We start from the raw sequence: 22129 nt of genomic DNA, 5'->3' as shown, positions 1-22129 counted from the left end.
CTTTTAACAATTTTTGGGGTGTGTGTCTACAGTGTCCTAATCTGGGCACGACATACTTGCCACTGAATTGGCAATTCTGGGGAAAAAATTTAATTTTTACTTTGCACCATACGCAGCACATTTATTTATGGAAAAAACCTGTGGGGTGAAAATGCTCACTACACCCCTTACTAAATGCCTCGAGGGGTGTAGTTTCTAAAATGGGGTCACTTCTGTGGGGTTTATTTTATTATTTCCCATCTGAGCCTCTGCAATTGTGAACCAATTCTGTGTAAATCGCCAAATTAGGCCTCAATTTCGCATGGTACTCTCGCAATGAGCCCTGTCAAATGTCCAGGCAAAAGATTAGGGCCCCATGTAGGGTGATTCTAAAACCGGGAAACACAGCATAATAATTAGAGCGCGGTCTTGTTATGGTGGCACAAGCTGGGCACCACATATTGGCATATCTATGGAAAATATCCCATTTTCACTCTGCAATATCGAGTGCACACTAATTTATGCAAAACAGCTGCAGAGTTAACATGCTCACTACACCACTATGTAAATGCATTGAGGGGTGTAGTTTCCAAAATGGGGATCACTTTTGGGGGTGTTTCCACTGTTTTGGTCCCACAGAGGTTTTGCAAATGCGACATAACGACCAGAAACCAATCCAGCAAAATCTGTACTCCGAAAGCTAAATTGCGCTCCTTCCCTTCTGAGCCCTGCTGTGTGACCAAAAATGAGTTTATAACCACATATGGGGTATTGCCGTAGTCGGGAGAAATTGCTTAACAAATTTTGGGTTCTTTTTCTACTTTATTTTTTGAGAAAATGAAAGTTTTTGAGCTAAAGCTACGTCTTATTGGGAAAAAAAATGTAATTTTTATTTTGACTGCCCAATTCAAATAAAATCTATGAAACAGCTGTGGGGTCAAAATGCTCACTACACCCCTAGATTAATTCCTGAAGGGGTGTAGTATCACAAATGGAGTCACTTTTGGGTAGTTTCCACTGTACTGGTACCTTAGGGGCTTTGCAAAAGTGACATGGTGTCAAGAAACCAATCCAGCAAAATCTGGGCTCCAAAAGCGAAATGCCGCTCCTTCTCTTCTGTTCCTTGCCATGTGCCCAAACAGCAGTTTATGACCACAAATGGGGTATTGCCGTACTCAGGAGAAATTGCTTTACAAATATTGGGGGGGGGGGGTTCTTTTTTTCCTTTATTTGTTGAGAAAATTAAAAATGTTGACCTAAAGCTACATCTTATTGATGAAAAAGGATTGTTTTTATTTTCACTGCCCAATTCTAATAAATTCTATGAAACACCTGTGGGGGTCAAAATGATCACCACACACGTAGATCTTCAAGGGGTGTAGTTTCCAAAATGGGGTCACTTTTTTGGCGTTTTCATTGTTTTGTCCCCTCAAGGGCTCTGAAAATGTGTCCTGGCCATTCCTGCTAAATTTGAGCTCCAAAAGCCAAATGGAGTTCTTTCCCTTCTAAGCCTTGCCGTGTGTCCAAACAGCAATTTATTGCCACATGTGGGGTATTGTTTTACTCTAGAGAAATTGCTTTACAAATTATGCGGTGCTTTTTCTCCTTTAATCCTTGTGGAAATGAGAAAAAATTAGCTAAACCTACATTTTCTTTGAAAGAATATAGATTTTCATTTTCACGGCCTACTTCCAATAATTTCTGCAAAAAACCTGCAGTGTCAAAATGCTCACTATACCCCTATATAATTTCCTCAAGGGGTGCAGTTTCCAAAATGGGGCCACTTGTGGGGGGTTTCCACTGTTTTGGTCCCTCAGGGGCTTTGCAAATGCGACATGGCCTCCGCAAACCATTCCTGCTAAATTTGAGCTCCAAAAGTCAAATAGCGCTCTTTCCCTTCTAAGCCCTGCTATGTGTCCAAACAGACGTTTATGACCACATGTGGAGTATTCTTTTACTCGGGAGAAATCGCTCTACAAATGTTGCAGTGCTTTTTCTCCTTTAGTCCTTTTGGAAATAAAAAAAAATTTGCTAAACCTACATTTTATTTGAAAGAATGTAGATTTTCATTTTCACAGCCTACTTCCAAAAAATTTCTGCAAAAAAACTGTCTTGTCAAATTTCTCACTATACCCCTAAATAAATTCCTTCGAGGGGTGTAGTTTCCCAAATGGGGTCACTTTTGGGGGGTTTCCACTGTTTTGGTACCACAAGAGCCCTTCAAAACTGACGTGAAGCCTAAAATATATTCTAATAAAAAGGAGACCCCAAAATCCTCTAGTTGCTCCTTTGCTTCTGAGGCCGGTGCTTCAGTCCATTAGCACACTAGGACCACATGTGAGATATTTCCTAAAACTGCAGAACCTGGGCAATAAATATTGAGTTGCGTTTCTCTGGTTAAACTTTGTGTTACAAAAAAAATTGATTAAAAATTAATTTCTGCAACAACAAAAAATTTAGTTTGTAAATTTCACCTCTACTTTTGTTTAATTCCTGTGAAACGTCTAAAGGGTTAAGAAACTTTGTAAATGCTGTTTTGAATACTTTGAGGGGTGAAGTTTTTAAAATGGGGTGACTTTTTGGTGGTTTCTAAGATCTAAGGACCTCAAAGCCGCTTCACAACTGAACTGGCCCCTGTAAAAATAGCCTTTTGAAATTTTCTTGAAAATGTGAGAAATTGCTGCTAAAGTTCTAAGCCTTGTAACGTCCTAGAAAAATAAAAGGATGTTCAAAAAACGAGGCCAATCTAAAGTAGACATATGGGGGATGTTAATTAGCAATAATTGTGTGTGGTATTACTATCTGCAGGCAGATACATTTAAATTTAGAAAAATGCTAATTTTTGCAATTTTTCGTTACATTTTGGTGTTTTTCACATTTAAATACTGTATGTATCGAGCAAATTTTGCCAGTAACATAAAGTCCAATGTGTCATGAGAAAACAATCTCAGAATCGCTTGGATAGGTTAAAGCATTCCGAAGTTATTACCACATAAAGGGAAACATGTCAGATTTGAAAAATGAGGCTCTGTCAGGAAGGTCAAAAGTGGCTAAAGAGGGAAGGGGTTAATATTATGTGTGATGTACTGGGAAGCTGGAATTTTTTTTTTAGAATGGAGTGGAATTGGAAAAAAACAGCAGGCCGGCATTTTCTTATGGATTTCGTTTTTACGGTGTTCACTGTACAGTGAAAGTGACGTGTTACCTTTATTCTGAGGGTCAGTGCGATCGCGGTGATACCAAATTGATATAGTTTTTGTTATGTTTTATTACCTTTAAAAAAACGACAAAGTTTGAAAAAAATATTTGCACCATATTGTGACCCCCATAATAACGTTTTTATATTTCTGTGTACAGGGCTGTGTAAGGCGTCTTTTTGTACGTGGAAAGATGTGGTTTTTATTGATACCATTTTGGGGAATATCGGGCATTTCAAACACTTCATTCAATTTTGTGGGCGGTTGTAGTGGCAAAAAAATAGCGATTCAGACATTTTTTTTTTTTCACGCTACGGTGTTCACCATATTGGATAAATATTTTTATATTATTATAGTTTGGGTATTTTCGGACGCAGGGATACCTAATGTGTTTATGTTTATTTTTATATTGTGATCTAGGGAATTATTTTTATTGTTTTTTAGCCCCTCTAGGGGATTTGTACCTGCGATCATTGGATCGCTTGTGCCATAGACTGCAATATCACAGTATTGCAGTCTATGGTGAAATCAGTACTTTGTTATTGAGACCTGCCACAGGCAGGTCCTAATAGCAATCTTCCTATAGCAGGGCTGGGAGCGTTCACAAGGCGGCCAGCTGCTAGAGGAACACACCGGCTCCCACCATCTTGCCGCGTGTGAGCCGGTGTTACACAGCAGAGACCCAGCGGCTATGACGCCCACTCTGCTTCTGAGCAGGCGCCATATTTAAATACCCTTTCCTTTACATAAATAGCCAGTGCAGCGACAGGAAAGGGTTAACAGGAAATAACTCAGAAGCAAAACGTTCTTCTTTTCTGCCTCCCTTCAGCCCCCGTAGCATTGATTTTATCACATCTCTATATAAATAGTAAATCTGTCTAGTTATGAAGTGATATGTCACCTCACCATACTGTAGCGTTACATTACTAAGCAGTCTTGCCATTCAGGAGTGTGGACAATTTGGGTGACAACAGTTGTCTGGGTTTTCTCTGGGCAGATATACAGAAGTGTCCTTCCTTAAAGAGGCTCTGTCACCAGATTTTGCAACCCCTATCTGCCATTGCAGCAGATCGGCGCTGCAATGTAGATTACAGTAACGTTTTTATTTTTAAAAAAACGAGCATTTTTGGCCAAGTTATGACCATTTTTGTATTTATGCAAATGAGGCTTGCAAAAGTCCAACTGGGCGTGTTTACAGTAAAAGTACAACTGGGCGTGTATTATGTGTGTACATCGGGGCGTTTTTACTTCTTTTACTAGCTGGGCGTTAGGAATGGGAGTGTATGATGCTGACGAATCAGCATCATCCACTTCTCTTCGTTACCACCCAGCTTCTGGCAGTGCAGACACACAGCGTGTTCTCGAGAGATCACGCTGTGACGTCACTCACTTCATGCAGGACCTGGGGCAGGAAGTGAGTGACGTCACAGCGTGATCTCTCGAGAACACGCTGTGTCTGCACTGCCAGAAGCTGGGCGTTGTGAAGAGAAGTGGATGATACTTCTCGTCAGAACGCCCAGCTAGTAAAAGTACTAAACACGCCCCGATGTAACACACATAATACACGCCCAGTTGTACTTTTACTGTAAACACGCCCAGTTGGACTTTAGAAAGCCTCATTTGCATAAATACAAAAATGGTCATAACTTGGTCAAAAATGCTCGTTTTTAAAAAATAAAAACGTTACTGTAATCTACATTGCAGCGCCGATCTGCTGCAATAGCAGATAGGGATTGCAAAATCTGGTGACAGAGCCTCTTTAACTTATGTCTTCGGCCCCATGCAAACGACCGTATTTTTCATCCGTAATTACGGACCCATTCATTTCTATTGGCCACGGACACCTTTCTGTATTTTTGCTGAAAAAATGATAGAACCTGCCACTCTCCCATAGAAGCCTATGGGCGCTTCCGTATATATGGACGGCTACGGATGTGTATGCATAAACCATCCGTATTTACAGAAGCGTTGCTAAGCAACATGTTAGTGACATCATTTGCAGCCTCCCTTTTTTTTTACGTATACGTATATACGGATCAAATACGGATGCACTACAGACCGTATTTGCGGATATCGTTCCATATATATACGGATGACTACGGATTCGTATTTACCGACAGTATTTACGGATAGATGAAAATACGGTCATGTGCATGGGGCCTAACCCGAGATATATGGCGCAAGATGTTAAACGAAGATGTAAAAGAAAGTATTTACTCCGACGGATGCCATATGTCGCCCATAGACTCCCATGTTAAAAACAAGTGTATGTTGCTTTTTTTTGCTAGATGGCACGAGATTGTATTGAATTGGTATTATGATACATTGTATAACTTGATGCAAGTTAAGGGTTAACACATCTGTAAGGCCCAGTTCACACAAAGTTTTTTTATGCGGAAACCGTATCAGATTTAGTGTAAAAAAAAGTCCCAAACCACCTCCCATTGATTTCAATGGGAGGCGGAGGCGTTTTTTTCCGCGGCGGCTTTCAGCCGCTTGTGTTACAAAAAAGCGGCATACTCTTTCTTTCCGCCGTTTTTTACCCGAAAAATGCAGCGAAAAAGGCCACGAAAATAGCGGCAAGAATTTGCAGGCAGATTTTCCATTCCTGAATGAATTTTGAGGCAGATTTTTCTGCCTGCAAAAAAACTCTGTGTAAACGGGGTCTAACTGAGAATTATTATTTTTATTTACAATCTATTTACTGTTTTTTCTTCCCTTTTTAGAGATGACGTGTCTTCATATGATGTCATCAGTCCTACTCCTATGTGGTGAACAGGTAAGTTACAAGAGGTAGGTGACTATTTACTATGAATGTATTGTCTGCGTTATTCACATAGAGTATATATGTATACTGCTACACATGGCCGGACGTGTTGCACCCATAAAATGGCGTAATCAGGAAAGATTGGTGACATATTTAGGAATGAATGACTCTCTTTTATGGACAGTTGTAGACACATGAAGGATTTTTGTGGGAATGATCTTCTACATGGGGAATAATGCCGGGGTTGCAGATATCTTGTAATGTCTGCCCCTTACATGAAGAGAGTCTCTATAGTGAGACATATGAAAATGCGTGTACGATTGGGAGCAGATCCCATCTACAGCCCCCATATCCTTCCAAATCACTTTACTGCATCATGGGAAATACCTATTTTTGTTGGCAGCTTTGCCCATGAAGGAACTTTATGCTTTAGGTTGGGGCTACATGGGAATTTCTAATCATGTGCAACACAAATGACTACTAGTACTACAGGGGCTCAGCAAATGTGACATGGCGCCCAGAAACCATTCCAAAATCCAAATGGTGCTCCTTCCATTCTGATCCCTACCGTGTGTCCAAACAGATGTTTATGACCACATGTGGGGTATTGTTTTACTCGGGAGAAATTGCTTTACAAATGCTTTTTCTCCTTAAGTCCTTGTGGAAATGAAAAAAAATTAGCTAAACCTACATTTTCTTTGAAAAAATGTAGATTTTCATTTTTACGGCCTACTTCCAATAAGTTCTGTAAAACGCCTGTAGGGTCAAACTGCTCACTGTACCCCTAGATAATTTCCTCATGGGGTGTAGTTTCCAAAATGGGGTCACTTGTTGGGGGTTTCCACTGTTTTGTCCCCTCAGGGGCTTTGCAAATGCAACATGGCCTCCGCAAACCATTCCTGTTAAATTTGAGTTCCAAAAGCCAAATGGCACTCTTTCCCTTCTCAGCCTCGCCGTGTGTCCAAACAGCCATTTATTACCACATGTCGGGTACTGTTTTACTCGGGAGAAATTTCTTTACAAATTTTATGGTGCTTTTTCTCCTTTAGTCCTTGTGGAAATGAAAAAAAAATAGCTAAGCCTACATTTTATTTGAAAAAAATTCGATTTTCATTTACACAGCCTACTTCCAAAAATGTCTGCAAAAAACCTGTGGGGTCAAAATGCTCACTATACCCCTAGATAATTTCCTCATGGGGTGTTGGTGTAGTTTCCAAAATGGGGTCATTTGTTGGGGGTTTCCACTGTTTTGTCCCCTCAGGGGCTTTGCAAATGAGACATGGCCTCCGCAAACCATTCCTGCTAAATTTGAGCTCCAAGAGCCAAATGGCGCTCTTTCCCTTCTCAGCCCTGCCGTGTGTCCAAACAACCGTTTATTACCACATGTGGGGTATTGTTTTACTCGGGAGAAATTGCTCTACAAATGTTGTGGTAAAAAATGTAGATTTTAATTTTCATGGCTTAGTTCCAAAAATTTTTGCAAAAAAACTGGCGGGTCAAAATGCTTGCTACACCCCTAAATAAATTCTTTGAGGGGTGTAGTTTCCCAAATGGGGTCACTTTTGGGGAGTTTCCACTGTTTTAGTTCCACAAGACCTCTTCAAAGCTGACATGGTGCCTAAAATATATTCTAATAAAAAGGAGGCCCAAAATGCACTAGGTGCTAATTTGCTTCTGAGGCCGGTGCTTCAGTCCTTTATCACACTAGAGCTACATGTGGGATATTTCCTAAAACTGCAGAACCTGGGAAATAAATATTAAGTTGTATTTCTCTGGTAAAACCTTCTGTGGTACAAAAAAAATGGATTCAAATTGAATTTCTGGAAAAAAATAATGAACTTTGTAAATTTCACCTCTAGTTTGCCTTAATTCCTGCGAAATGTCTAAAGGGTTAAGAAACTTTCTAAATGCTGTTTTGAATACTTTGAGGGGTGCAGTTTTTAAAATGGGGTGACTTATTGGGGGTTTCTAATATATAAGGACCTCAAAGCCACTTCACAGCTGAACTGGCCCCTGTAAAAATAGCCTTTTGAAATTTTCTTGAAAATGTGAGAAATTGCTGCTAAGTTTCTAAGCCTTGTAACGTCCTAGAAAAATAAAAGGATTTTCAAAAACAGAGGCCAATCTAAAGTAGACATATGGGGATGTTAATTAGCAACATTTTTGTGTGTTATAACTGCCTGTCTTACAAGCAGATACATTCAAATTGAGAAAAATGCAAATTTTGGTGTTTTTCACAATTAAATACTGAATGTATCGGGGAAATTTTACCAGTAACATAAAGTCCAATGTGTCACGAGAAAACAACCTCAGAATCGCTTGGATAGGTGAAAGCATTCTGGAGTTATTACCACATAATTGAAACATGTCAGCTTTGAAAAATGAGGCTCTGTCAGGAAGGTCAAAAGTGGCCACAGCGGGAGGGGGTTAAAGAGGCTCTGTCACCACATTATAAGTGCCCAATCTCATACATTAGGAGATCGGCGCTGTAATGTAGGTGACAGTAGTGCTTTCTATTTTAAAAAAAACGATCTATTTTCACCACTTTATTAGCGATTTTAGATTTATGCTAATGAGTGTCTTAATGCCCAAGTGGGCGTGTTTTTACTTCAGACCAAGTGGGCGTTGTACAGAGGAGTGTATGACGCTGACCAATCAGCGTCATGCACTCCTCTCCATTCATTTAGGCAGCGCATAGGGATCCTTTTAGATCGCTATGTGCTGTCTTATACTAACACATTAACAATACCGAAGACAGTTTTGACAGTGAATAGACATTCCACGGGATGTCTATTCACAATCCCTGCACTTCGTTAATGTGTCTATGGTAGTTACAGTAGAGCACAGCGTAATCTCGCGAGATTACGCTGTAGATGAAAGGTTACAACAAGATGTTGCCCTAGAAAAGGGCCAAAACAAAGAGAGCCCTAAAGAGGCCAAATAAATGGTACCCAAATGAGGACCATAGAAATGGTTCCTGAGTAAGAACTATATAAATAGTGGCCGAGGACCACTGAAATGGTGCCTGCGTGTGGCCAAAAACAGATGATGCCCTAGAAAAGGGCCAAAACAAAGAGAGCCCTAGAGAGGCCAAATAAATGGTACCTAGATGGAGACCATAGAAATGGTTCCCGAGTAAGGACTATATAAATAGTGCCCGAGGACCACTGAAATGGTGCCTGCGTGTGGCCAAAAACAGATGCCCTAGAAAAGGGTCAAAACAAATAGAGCCCTAAAGAGGCCAAAATAAATGGTAGCCAAATGAGGACCATAGAAATGGTGCCCGAGAAAGGACCATATAAATAGTGCCCGAGGACCACTGAAATGGTGCCTGCGTGTGGCCAAAAACAGATGATGCCCTAGAAAAGGGCCAAAACAAAGAGAGCCCTAGAGAGGCCAAATAAATGGTACCTAGATGGAGACCATAGAAATGGTTCCCGAGTAAGGACTATATAAATAGTGCCCGAGGACCACTGAAATGGTGCCTGTGTGTGGCCAAAAACAGATGCCCTAGAAAAGGGTCAAAACAAATAGAGCCCTAAAGAGGCCAAAATAAATGGTACCCAAATGAGGACCATAGAAATGGTGCCCGAGAAAGGACCATATAAATAGTGCCCGAGGACCACTGAAATGGTGCCTGCGTGTGGCCAAAAACAGATGACGCCCTAGAAAAGGGCCAAAACAAAGAGAGCCCTAAAGAGGCCAAATAAATGATACCTAGATGAAGACCATAGAAATGGTTCCTGAGTAAGGACTATATAAATAGTGCCCGAGGACCACTGAAATGGTGCCTGTGTGTGGCCAAAAACAGATGCCCTAGAAAAGGGTCAAAACAAATAGAGCCCTAAAGAGGCCAAAATAAATGGTACCCAAATGAGGACCATAGAAATGGTGCCCGAGAAAGGACCATATAAATAGTGCCCGAGGACCACTGAAATGGTGCCTGCGTGTGGCCAAAAACAGATGCCCTAGAAAAGGGTCAAAACAAATAGAGCCCTAAAGAGGCCAAAATAAATGGTACCCAAATGAGGACCATAGAAATGGTGCCCGAGAAAGGACCATATAAATAGTGCCCGAGGACCACTGAAATGGTGCCTGCGTGTGGCCAAAAACAGATGCCCTAGAAAAGGGTCAAAACAAATAGAGCCCTAAAGAGGCCAAAATAAATGGTACCCAAATGAGGACCATAGAAATGGTGCCCGAGAAAGGACCATATAAATAGTGCCCGAGGACCACTGAAATGGTGCCTGCGTGTGGCCAAAAACAGATGATGCCCTAGAAAAGGGCCAAAACAAAGAGAGCCCTAAAGAGGCCAAATAAATGGTACCTAGATGAAGACCATATAAATGGTTCCTGAGAAAGGACTATATAAATAGTGCCCGAGGACCACTGAAATGGTGCCTGCGTGTGGCCAAAAACAGATGCCCTAGAAAAGGGTCAAAACAAATAGAGCCCTAAAGAGGCCAAAATAAATGGTACCCAAATGAGGACCATAGAAATGGTGCCCGAGAAAGGACCATATAAATAGTGCCCGAGGACCACTGAAATGGTGCCTGCCTGTGGCCAAAAACAGATGATGCCCTAGAATAGGGCCAAAACAAAGAGAGCCCTAAAGAGGCAAAATAAATGGTACCTAGATGAAGACCATAGAAATGGTTCCCGAGTAAGGACTATATAAATAGTGCCCGAGGACCACTGAAATGGTGCCTGCGTGTGGCCAAAAACAGATGCCCTAGAAAAGGGTCAAAACAAATAGAGCCCTAAAGAGGCCAAAATAAATGGTACCCAAATGAGGACCATAGAAATGGTGCCCGAGAAAGGACCATATAAATAGTGCCCGAGGACCACTGAAATGGTGCCTGCCTGTGGCCAAAAACAGATGATGCCCTAGAAAAGGGCCAAAACAAAGAGAGCCCTAAAGAGGCAAAATAAATGGTACCTAGATAAAGACCATAGAAATGGTTCCCGAGTAAGGACTATATAAATAGTGCCCGAGGACCACTGAAATGGTGCCTGCGTGGGGCCAAAAACAGATGCCCTAGAAAAGGGTCAGAGCACATAGAGCCCTAAAGAGGCTAAAATAAATGGTAATGGATGAGTATAATATAGTGAGTGTGGGTAGGTTTGTGTAAAATGGAAGTGTGTTATTTAGTGAGTGCAAAGAAGTATATAATAGATGAGTGTAACTTAGTGAGTTTGGGTAGGTAGGTATATAATCGATGAGTGTAATATAGTGAGTGCAGATAGGTAGGTATATATTGGATGAGTGTAATATAGTGAGTGCAGATAGGTAGGTATATAATGGATGAGTGTAATATAGTGAGTGCAGATAGGTAGGTATATAATGGATGAGTGTAATATAGTGAGTGTGGGTTAGTAGGTGTATGTCACGTAGTGATGGAGGTATGTGGTGGTGGCCAGGAGCCAGAGGACGTCATGTAGAGGTAAGTATATGGCAGCCGCAGAGAGCCTTATGCCCCCTCTTTTTAGCCTTGTGGGGAAAGTGAAGACAACATTTCCAGAGGAGAGATGAAGCATGATCATTTTCCTCAGGTTCCCAAGATTTCTCCTCAGACCAAAGATTTTCTAATTGACCAGGTACCGGAGCTTCCCTCTGGACCTCTTGGTGCCCAGAATCCCGTTGACTTCATACTCTCTATCAAGAGTGGAGGAAGCAGGAGAACGAGGAAACTTCTTGGAGAAGTGATTCCGGAACAGAGACTTGGGAAGAGGCACATGAAAACATTTGGGAGTTTTCAAAGACTGTGGGAGTCGGAGCTTGTAGAAAACCAAGGATCCAATTTAAAACAGTGGGTCCTCAAACAAATGTACTTGGTGGATAACTAGACCTTGTCTCCTGGGTGGAATTGTGGAGGAACTCTATACTTCTTGTATGCATTTCCCTTCAATCGGCCTACTCCTTTACTTATAGACTCCTTGGCCTCCTGCCCTTTGTGCAAGAATTGAGTGAAACTGGCTGCTGGAACTTTGGACAGTGTTGGAACTGGCAGAGGGATTCTTGGATGCTGTCCATAAATCAAGAAAAAAGGTGTGAATTCCCAGGTGTAGTTATTATAAGCAAACTCTGCCCAGGGAAGGAGACTAGTCCAGTCATCTTGAAGTGCGGACACAAAATTGCTGAAAAAGTTTTCCAAAACCTGGTTGAACCATTCCAATTCTCCATCAGATTAATGGTGGTAGGCGGAAAGAAAATCCAACTTAACTTCAAACAACTTGCAGAGTGGCCTTTAGAACTTTGAAGTAAATGTCACTCCTCTATCGAACACGATATGCTTAGGGAGTCATCGCAGACGAAAAATGTGTTTACTGAAGAGATTAGACAGACTTTTAGCAGAAGAAAGGCCGGTCAGAGGAATAAAGTGTGCCATCTTCAAAAAACAGTCAACTACGAACCAGATTACAGTACAACCAGAGCAACTTGGTAAGCCAAGTCCAACCTGCTTGATGAGGGTTTAGTCTATATGCCGTTTGCAGATACAATACATTTTTGTGGTCGGTGTAGACAGTGATGGGATAATGAGCACCTTCTAGCAAACGTCTCCATTCTTCGAGAGCTAATTTTATGGCCAAGAGTTCCTGATCTCCAATGCCATCATTTTTCTGGGTAGGGGACAAGGCATTGGAGAAGAATCCACAGGAAAGCGTTTTTGCTTTATAATTTTTTTGAAAAAGAACAGCACGCACTCCTTACAGATGAGACCTGCTTCTCCAAGATGGAGGTTTTACTGTAGTCCGGTCCATGGAGAACTAAGGCAGAGGAGAAGGCCTGTTTAAGGCTGAGGAAAGCCGAAACAGCTTTAGAAGTCCGAATTTTGGCAATGAAACCCATTTTGGTGATAGCAGAGATGGGTGCCACCAGGTAAGAAAATTTAGGAATTAATTGTCGATCATAATTAGTAACTTCAGGAAGTCGTTGTATGGCTTTGAGTCCATGGGGACTAGACAATTTAAGTACTGCTGGATCTATTTGAATTCCTTGATCAGAGATATATCCTACAAAAGACAGTCTGGATCACTCATAAAGCAATTTTTTAAGCTTGGCATATAGATGATTCTCTGTAAGTCGGTGCAGAACAAGACTCTATTGCTTGTGATGAGTATAGTGGTCTGGGGAGAAAACAAAAATGGCATCCAAATATAACAAAACACAGCCGTATAATAGATCTTGCAAAATGTCGTTAACATCTTCTTGAAAGACAGCCGGGGGATTTCTGAGACCAAAAGGCACAATTAGATATTCATGGTTTCCATCTCTAGTGTTAAACATGATTTTTCACTCATTCCCTTCACAGATGTGAATCAAATTGTAAGTGCCACGTAAGTCTAGCTTGGTGAAAATCTTAGCACCTTGCAGTCAGTCAAAGAGCTTGGAAATGAACGTGTTTTTTTTTTTATTGTGATTTCATTAAGACCTCGGTAGTTAATACAGGGCCTGTTCATCCTTGATGCGGTCTGCCAGACCTTTCCAAAACATAGCGACAAGAGAATCAATGTTCCACTGTAACTCTGTGGATAATGTGCAAAACTGGATGGCATATTGTCCTACTGGAGTAGTGACGAAGAAGCAGATGATGACTTTTTTAAAAGTCGTGAAAAATTCTTGGATAACAAAGATGATGGGTTTTTCCTTTTCCATAGAGGTGAAGCCCAGGCCTGCGCCTCACCAGACAGTAGAGACAAGATGTTGGCTACCTTAGTGTGGTCGGAAGCTAATTGCTGCGCTACTAGCTCAAAACGGATTGTGCATTGATTTAATCCTCTACAAGGCTTGGAGTCGCCTTTGTAACGTGGAGGAGTTGGAAGATGCAATCCAGGACTGAAGGCAGCAAATTGAGGAGGTGGCGATTGCGCCCCAGCAGCAGATAAAACACTTAAATGTGAAGAAACATTTTGTAATAACTGATACAATTGATACTAGCGGACACGTTGCCTGAAATGGTGTCGAAAGTTCTCTAGGATCTGGTTGACCCTCTCCACTTGGCCATTGAACTGTGGATGGTATTCAGAAGAAAGATCTGACTTGACTTCCAGCAGGCCACACAGAGCTCTCCAAAATCTTTAGGTGAACTGTACACCGTGGCCTGAAACAATATGATGGGAAAGAACATGCAGGCGAAATATATGCTGTATAAAGAGACCGGCAAGATGAGGAGCAGAAGGCAAACAAGACAAAAGACCAAAATGTGCCATTTTGAATAAGCGATCTACCACCGGCCAGATGGTATTGCATTTGGATGAAAGGAGTAGATCCCTGACAATGTCCATCGCAATATGTTGCCACAGAGAATCAGGGACTGGAAGAGGTAGAAGAAGACCAGGTGGTCTGGACTTGGAGGTCTTGTTCTGGGAGCAGAAGGAACAGGAAGCCACATAGTCCTGAACATCCTGGACCATGGCTGGCTACCAAAATTGATGAGAAATGAGCTCTCTGGTTTTACGCACTCCTGCGTGACCGGCCAGTTTAGGGTTATGTCCCCAGGAAAGCACTGTCCTTCTTCTGGCTGAGGGAACAAAGGTTTTACGATGATGGATATCCTTCAGTAGGACCGGAGCCACCAGAATGATGCGAGAAGGATCGATATAATATGTTTCACTTGATCAGAGTCATCAAATCACCGAGACAGATTCGGATATTACATCGCTGAAAGGTTTGGCCTCAGCTTACTTGTCCTTAAACACCCACAGCTCATTTCTCAAATTGAAATACATGTCTCAGTGGGAGACGGATATGGGTCGGGAGTTCTCGGAGGAGGACTGGAGGGCTGCTTTACATCACTCACATAGGATATCCAAATGTGTCAATCATATAGAAGCCGTTAGGAAAATTCAGTTTCGTTGGTACCTCACACCTGTTACAACATATGCAAGCCTAGGCTTCTCCTTTGTGTTGGAGGGAATGTGGAGCAAGGGGCACATTATTTCATCTATGGTGGACATGTAAATCAGTCTACCCATTCTGGAAGCGTATCTTCCGCTACATATCAGAATTAATGGGAGCAGAACTTTTACCTTCCCCTGCATTGGCTTTAACTGATATGCAGATGGATGAGATCCCTTTAGAATATAGGTGGCCAATAAGCCATATTCTTATCGCTTCCAGATTCCATATAGCCAAGAGATGGAAAACAGCTGAGGCTCTGAATCTCTCGGAGGTGCTAAACAGGGTTTATCTTCACTTCTATTACGTATTGCACTTTGCTACATCTAAAGGTTATAGGCAGAAGTGTTTGTCTCAATGGGCCCCTTGGACAGAGTTACCCCATGTTCAACTTCTGCTCCGCAAGAACTCTGTCACTCTGTGAATGTATCTGTGCTAACTTATACATGGTTTTCGTATCCTGCATCATCCTGTTCCTTTTTGACATCTCATATGTATAATTGCTTGTATTTATCACCACCACTCTTTGTATGTCTGTTTTTATGTTTGTTTGTCTGTTAATATGTCAGTATGTCAACGTCCGAGGCACGTTTCTGATATCTAAAGGTGCAAGCTTTTTCTGTGTTCTGTATACAACACTGTGAGACTGTATCATTGGGATGTTGTATACTTTTGTATTGTACTTTGGAAAAATAAAAACCAAGTTAATTTCAATTCACCGAGACAGAGCGTCAGCCTTAGTATTCCTTTCGGCAGGACGGAAATGTAACAGAATTTCAAATCAGGCAAAGAAGAGCGCCCACCTGGCCTGGCGCGGATTCAACCGCTGAGCGGTCTGTAGATAGACCAAATATTTGTGGTCTGAAAATAATTACAGGATGCATGACCCCTTCTAGCAGATGTTTCCACTCTTCCAATGCCAATTCAATGGCCAGAAGCTCCTGATCTCTAAGAGTAATTCTTCTCGGCAGGAGAAAATAACTAGGAGAAGAAGCCGCAGGTGACAGTCTTGCCGGTAAGACCTTTTTGCGTCAGGTCTGCACCTGCATCGATAGTAGAGGCATCCACCTCAAAGAAGAATTGCTTGGAGATGTCCGGATGCTGCAATATAGGGGCGGCAGAGACAGACTGAGTTGAAGAAATGCCAATTTGGTCTCTTGGGTCTCATTTTTGGCATTCACTCCTTTCTTTGTAAGAGCTGAAATAGGCGCCAGTAATGAAGAGTAGTGGGGAATAAATTGCCGGTAGAAATGTGCAAATCTCAGAAAGCGTTGAATTGCACGGAGACCCTGAGAACAAAGCCAGTTCAACACAGCAGATGTTTTGTTGGTGTCCATCTTCAATCCCTGGTCAGAGACTATATAATCTAGAAAGGGAAGGGAGGATTTCTGGAAGACCCACTTCTCCAACTTTGCACAGAGCTTATTCTCCAGCAACCGTTGAAAGACCTGTCGAACACGTTTCCAATGTGTAGTCAAAGCGGGTGAGAAAATCTTGATGTCGTCTAGATACATCACCACATTGACATATAACGGATCCCGGTGGATGTCGTTAACTTGCTTATCATTGCTTTGCATCAAAAGAGCCTTACAGGCAAAGACATTGCTGCTTGTAAGATTACCCCAAAATGAACCATTTATCGGATCATCCAGTACTTCAAGGAGAGAGGTTCATTTGCTATGAAGAAGGCTTCAGGGTGTCCATGAAATTCCAGCAAGTACCAGGACCTTCTCCTAAAGAGGATTCAGCTATGGGATCGGTTCAACAGCAGTGCAGCGCTTCCTCAGACATCTGTCAGTGCATCTGCACGCACAGTGAGGTGAAGGCTTTTGGAGGCTGGACTGGTGTCAAGAAGAGCTGAAAAGAAGCCACTTCTCTCCAAGAAAAACATCAAGGACAGACTGACATCCTGTTTTAAGTATATTGATTGGACTGCAGAGGACTGGGGTAAAGTTATTGTAACGCTGGCGGCAGGTCCCTCTCCTGCCAGTGGTCTCCGTCGCTGGATCCTGTACCTTGCTTGACAGCCTCCTCCACCACGAGGTCGCTAACGTCCACTGATGTCTCCTGCTCACGGCAGCCGGATCCCAAGTGCGCGCTGGCCCAGGCCGTTTCTTAAAGGGCCAGCATGTAAGTATATAATGGATGAGTGTAATATAGTGAGTTCAGGTAGGTATATAATGGATGAGTGTAATATAGTGAGTGCAGGTAGGTATATAATGGATGAGTGTAATATAGTGAGTGCAGGTAGGTATATAATGGATGAGTGTAATATAATGAGTGCAGGTAGGTATATAATATATGAGTGTAATATAATGAGTGCAGGTAGGTATATAATGGATGAGTGTAATATAATGAGTGCAGGTAGGTATATAATGGATGAGTGTAATATAGTGAGTGCAGGTAGGTATATAATGGATGAGTGTAATATAATGAGTGCAGGTAGGTATATAATGTATGAGTGTAATATAATGAGTGCAGGTAGGTATATAATGTATGAGTGTAATGTAGTAAGTGCAGGTAGGTATATAATGGATGAGTGTAATATAGTGAGTGCAGGTAGGTATATAATGGATGAGTGTAATATAATGAGTGCAGGTAGGTATATAATGGATGAGTGTAATATAATGAGTGCAGGTAGGTATATAATATATGAGTGTAATATAATGAGTGCAGGTAGGTATATAATGGATGAGTGTAATATAATGAGTGCAGGTAGGTATATAATGGATGAGTGTAATATAGTGAGTGCAGGTAGGTATATAATGGATGAGTGTAATATAATGAGTGCAGGTAGGTATATAATGTATGAGTGTAATGTAGTGAGTGCAGGTAGGTATATAATGGATGAGTGTAATATAGTGAGTGCAGGTAGGTATATAATGGATGAGTGTAATATAATGAGTGCAGGTAGGTATATAATGGATGAGTGTAATATAATGAGTGCAAGTAGGTAGGTATGTCAGTAATACACTGCAGAATTAAGGCGGGATTCACACGACAGGGTTTCCCGGCCGGGTGCCGGCCGTTCATAAATCGGCCGGCACCCGGCTGCATTAGGAATAATAGACCCTTAATGGGGCTATTCACACGACCGATTTTTTGACGGGCCAGGAAAACCGGCCGTCAAAAAATGGGACATGCCCTATATTCGGCCGGGTACCCGGCCGCCCGGCTCCCATAGAAGTCTATGGGGCCGGGTAATACACGGCCATCACCGGAATGTGTCCCGAGTGATGGCCGGGTCAACCGTCACTCGCGCACTCTCTCCTCCTCACAGTGCAGAGTGCATGTGAGGAGGAGGAGTTGATGCCATTCGGACGAATGGCTACGCTGGTGATACTGTGTGGCAGGGTCGGGGTGTACAGCAGGTGGAAGGGAGCGCTGCGCTGGCTCCCTTCCCCTGCTTGTTACGGTTCCCGACCGCTGGCTGTGTTTTTACGGCCAGCGGTCAGGGTCCTTAAAACCCGAGCCATAGACTTTTTACGGCTCGGGTTTTAACTTGCTGCCCGCGCGATCGGGCAGCTGAATGTCGGGTCTCCGGCTGTCCGTGACTGCCGGGGACCCTGAGGAGAGGATAGAAGCAGCTTTCACTGCTTCTGTCTTCTACGATGTCTTTTTACACAATGCTCAATGAACGCTGTGTATAGAAATAGAGACAGCAGCGGTGCTGTCTCTATTCCTCCCGGTGATCATGTGACTGGTCACATGATCGCCGGGTGCCGTTAGTGACAGACTGCTGCTGGGTCTTACTTGACCTAGCACAATCCTATTAGTGACAATCGTCACTGTGAGAGGGCTGATTTCCCCTGTAACTGGGGCTGCTGTGCAGCTCCAGTTACAGGGAAAAACATGGTGTAAAAGAAAGAAAAAAAATATTAAAAGTTCCAAAAAGGTCTTTTTTGACCTTTGAGGGACAGAACATAATAATAAAAAAATAAGTAAAGTGCAAAAAATTAATCCGATTAAAAAACGGTCAGGGAAAAAACCGGATGCAAATCGGGTCCAAATCGGCCGGTAAAAACAGCAACACGGCCCGGAACGGAATCGGAACGGATGCAAACCGGCCGGGAAAATCGGCCAAAAACGGCCGATTTTCCCGGCCGACACTCGGACCCTGTCGTGTGAATGAGGCCTAGGGCGGGATTCACACGACCGGGTCGCGCCCGAGCCCGAGTGCCGGCCTGTAAAATCGGCCATTCTGCCCGGCCGGTTTGCATAAAGTTTTGCATCCGGGCCGGGCAGATCTGGACAGTGACATCAGCGGCAACTCCTGAAGGGGAATCCCCATGTGTTCGGGGATTCCGCTTCAGGAGTTTCCCCTGATGTCACTGCCCAGATATGGACAGAGACATCAAGCGCTCTGTCCAGGAGCGGAATCCCCGAAAACACGGGGATTCCGCTCCTTCAAGGAGCTAAAGTGCGGCTAGCACATAGCAGAGCGGGGAGATACCTCCCTGCTCTGCGATAGTGGCGTCGCTGCAGTAGTAGCAGCCGCAGCAGCTGCTAGCGGCGCCATCGAAGGTGTCGCCGGGCCAGGGTGCTTTTAAAACAAGCAGGGGAAGGGAGCCAGCGCAGCGCTCCCTTCCACCTGCTGTACACCCCGGCCCTGCAACACAGTGTACAGCGATGCCATTCGTCAGAATGGCATCAACTCCTCCTCCTCACATGCACTCTGCGCTGTGAGGAGATAGAGCGCAAGCGCCGGAAAACCCGGCCATCACTCGGGACACATCCCGGTGATGGCCGGGTATTACCCGGCCCCATAGACTTCTATGGGAGCCGGGCGGCCGGGTACCCGGCCGAAGATAGAGCATGTCCTATTTTTTGACGGCCGGTTTCCCCGGCCGTCAAAAAATCGGTCGTGTGAATAGCCCCATTAGGGGTCTATTATTCCTAATGCAGCCGGGTGCCGGACGATTTATGAACGGCCGGCACCCGGCCGCGAAACCCTGTCGTGGGAATGAGGCCTAACGCAGCATGTGATTACGATTTTTATAAATATTATTCACTTGTATTAAATAGATTTCTACTACATGTAAACATAAAGGTTTTCTATATTTTCTTTGCTATCTTTTCTCTACCCCACATGGCCACTCTATGGTGATGCAGGTGGGGGGCGCTATTTCACTGTTTACCTCCGGCAGCAGAAGGGCGAGGTGCAGCCCTGCCACACAACAACAATCCTGGTTCCGCAGTAGAATTTTCTGTTTTTTTGGTGTAAACTTTTTGCATAGATTTTCATTGTAGGATCTGTACAAAGTGGAGCTGCCAGGAGATCGGAGACTTGATGAGATGTACGCATGCAGCTCCCGTCAGGAACATACTGGTTAGGTGAGTAGTCCCACCTCATAATATCCATGAAAAATGGAACTAAATAGGTTTTGGACAAATATCAAACTATCACTGCCAGGCAAAAAACTTTAAAACAGATTTTTTAATAAATATTAACTGTAAAAAAAATAATCAAATACCAATTTAATTTTACTACAAAACACATAGCACCTCGATCAGTGGTACAAGCATATTTGGGGTACTCCAGCGGGTAGAGTTCATAGAACAGGGTATAATACTAGTAATACCAGTTCAGTATCAGGGCATAATAAATGAGTAGTCCCACCTCCCCTTTCTCATCCATATTAGGCTCTGTTCACATCTGCGTTGGGGTCCCGTTCTGACGTTCCGTCGGAGGTTTCCGTTAGAACGGGACCCTGAGCAGACACCGACGAAAACCAGGGGTTTCCGTTTCCATCACCATTGATTTCAATGGTGACGGAGCCGGTGCCCGTGGTTTCCGTTTGTCTCTTTTGTGCTCCGGACCCTTCGTTTTGCCGGAAGCAATAGCTTAGTCGACTACTGAAATCAATGGTGATGGAAACGGAAACCCCTGGTTTCCGTCGGTGTCAGTTTGTGTCTGCTCAGGGTCCTGTTCTGACGGAAACCTCTGACGGGAACGTCAGAACGGGACCCCAATGCAGATGTGAACAGAGCCTTAGGGCATGACCAGACGTGGCGGAATTGCTCTGCAATTCCGCTGCGGATAGTCCGCAGCGGAAATCCGCAGCGTACACGTTTCTCCATTGCTTTCCACAGCTTTTTAGTTGGGTTCGTTTACACGTTGCGGACAATTCTGCGGAGCATAGGCTGTGGTGCGGAATTTGGTGTCCGCAGCATACACTGGCTGTTGCGGACGTGTAGCGGACTTGTTGCGGACTCATTGCAGAATTTCTCCATTGACTTCAATGGAGAGTGAAAATTCCGCAATGAAGTCCGCAGATGTTATGTGTGCTGCGGAGCGTACTGGTTTTACTAACATGATAGTTCTTCATTCTGGCTAAACCTATGTATCTCTAGATCTACAGCCAGACTGAGGAAGTCAATGGGGCTCCCGTAATTACGGGTGATTACGTGTGTGCACTCGTAATTACAGGAGCGTTAATAGGCGATGTCAGTAAATAGTCACTGTCCAGGGTGCTGAAAGAGTTAAACGATTGGCAGTAACTGTTTCAGCACCCTGGACAGTGACATCCGATCACAATATACATCAGCCTGTAAAAAAAATAGAAGTTCATACTTACCCATAACTCCCTGCTTGTTCCTCCAGTCCGGCCTCCCGGGATTACGTTTCAGTCCAAGTGACGGCTGCAGCCAATCACAGGCCAATCACAGGCTGCAGCGGTCACATGAACTGCCGCGTCATACAGGGAGGTCGGGCTGGATGTCGAAAGAGGGACGCGTCACCAAGACAACGGCCGGGTAAGTATGAATTTCTTTTTCTTTTACTAGGGAAAGGGCTGTCCCTTCTCTCTATCCTGCACTGATAGAGAGAAGGGAAGCCCTTTCCCCCTCAATACGCAACGGCCAGTCCGCATCAATTTAATGCCCATTTTAGGCAAAGCCGCGACAGAATCTGCAACGCAGATTATGTGCGGCATTGATGCGGACAGTGTATGCAGAACTCCGCCACGTCTGGGCATGCCCTTAGACTGTCACACAGAAACCTCTGCATGTTCTTTATATCCACAATTTCTAGTTATAATCCCTCCTCATCGGGCTGCAGCGGCCAAACCGCAGGAGAAGTGGGGGGTGTGAACATAATCTTAGGCAGCCTTGGCTGGAATTACAGCTGTGATTGGATAGAGTAGGTCACATGTGGACACGAAGTCCCTGTTTACACACCAAGTTTTTTGCAGGTGGAAAAATCTGCCTCAAAATTCCTTCTGCCGCTTTTTTTACGCATTTTTCGACCACGGCCATTGAGCACCGCAGGCAAAAATGCTGCGAAAA

The sequence above is a fragment of the Rhinoderma darwinii genome, unplaced genomic scaffold (genome assembly GCF_050947455.1).
Source record: "Rhinoderma darwinii isolate aRhiDar2 unplaced genomic scaffold, aRhiDar2.hap1 Scaffold_122, whole genome shotgun sequence".
Lineage (NCBI taxonomy): Eukaryota > Metazoa > Chordata > Amphibia > Anura > Rhinodermatidae > Rhinoderma > Rhinoderma darwinii.
The sequence above is the reverse complement of the archived record's forward strand: the minus strand, read 5'-3'. Positions refer to the sequence as shown.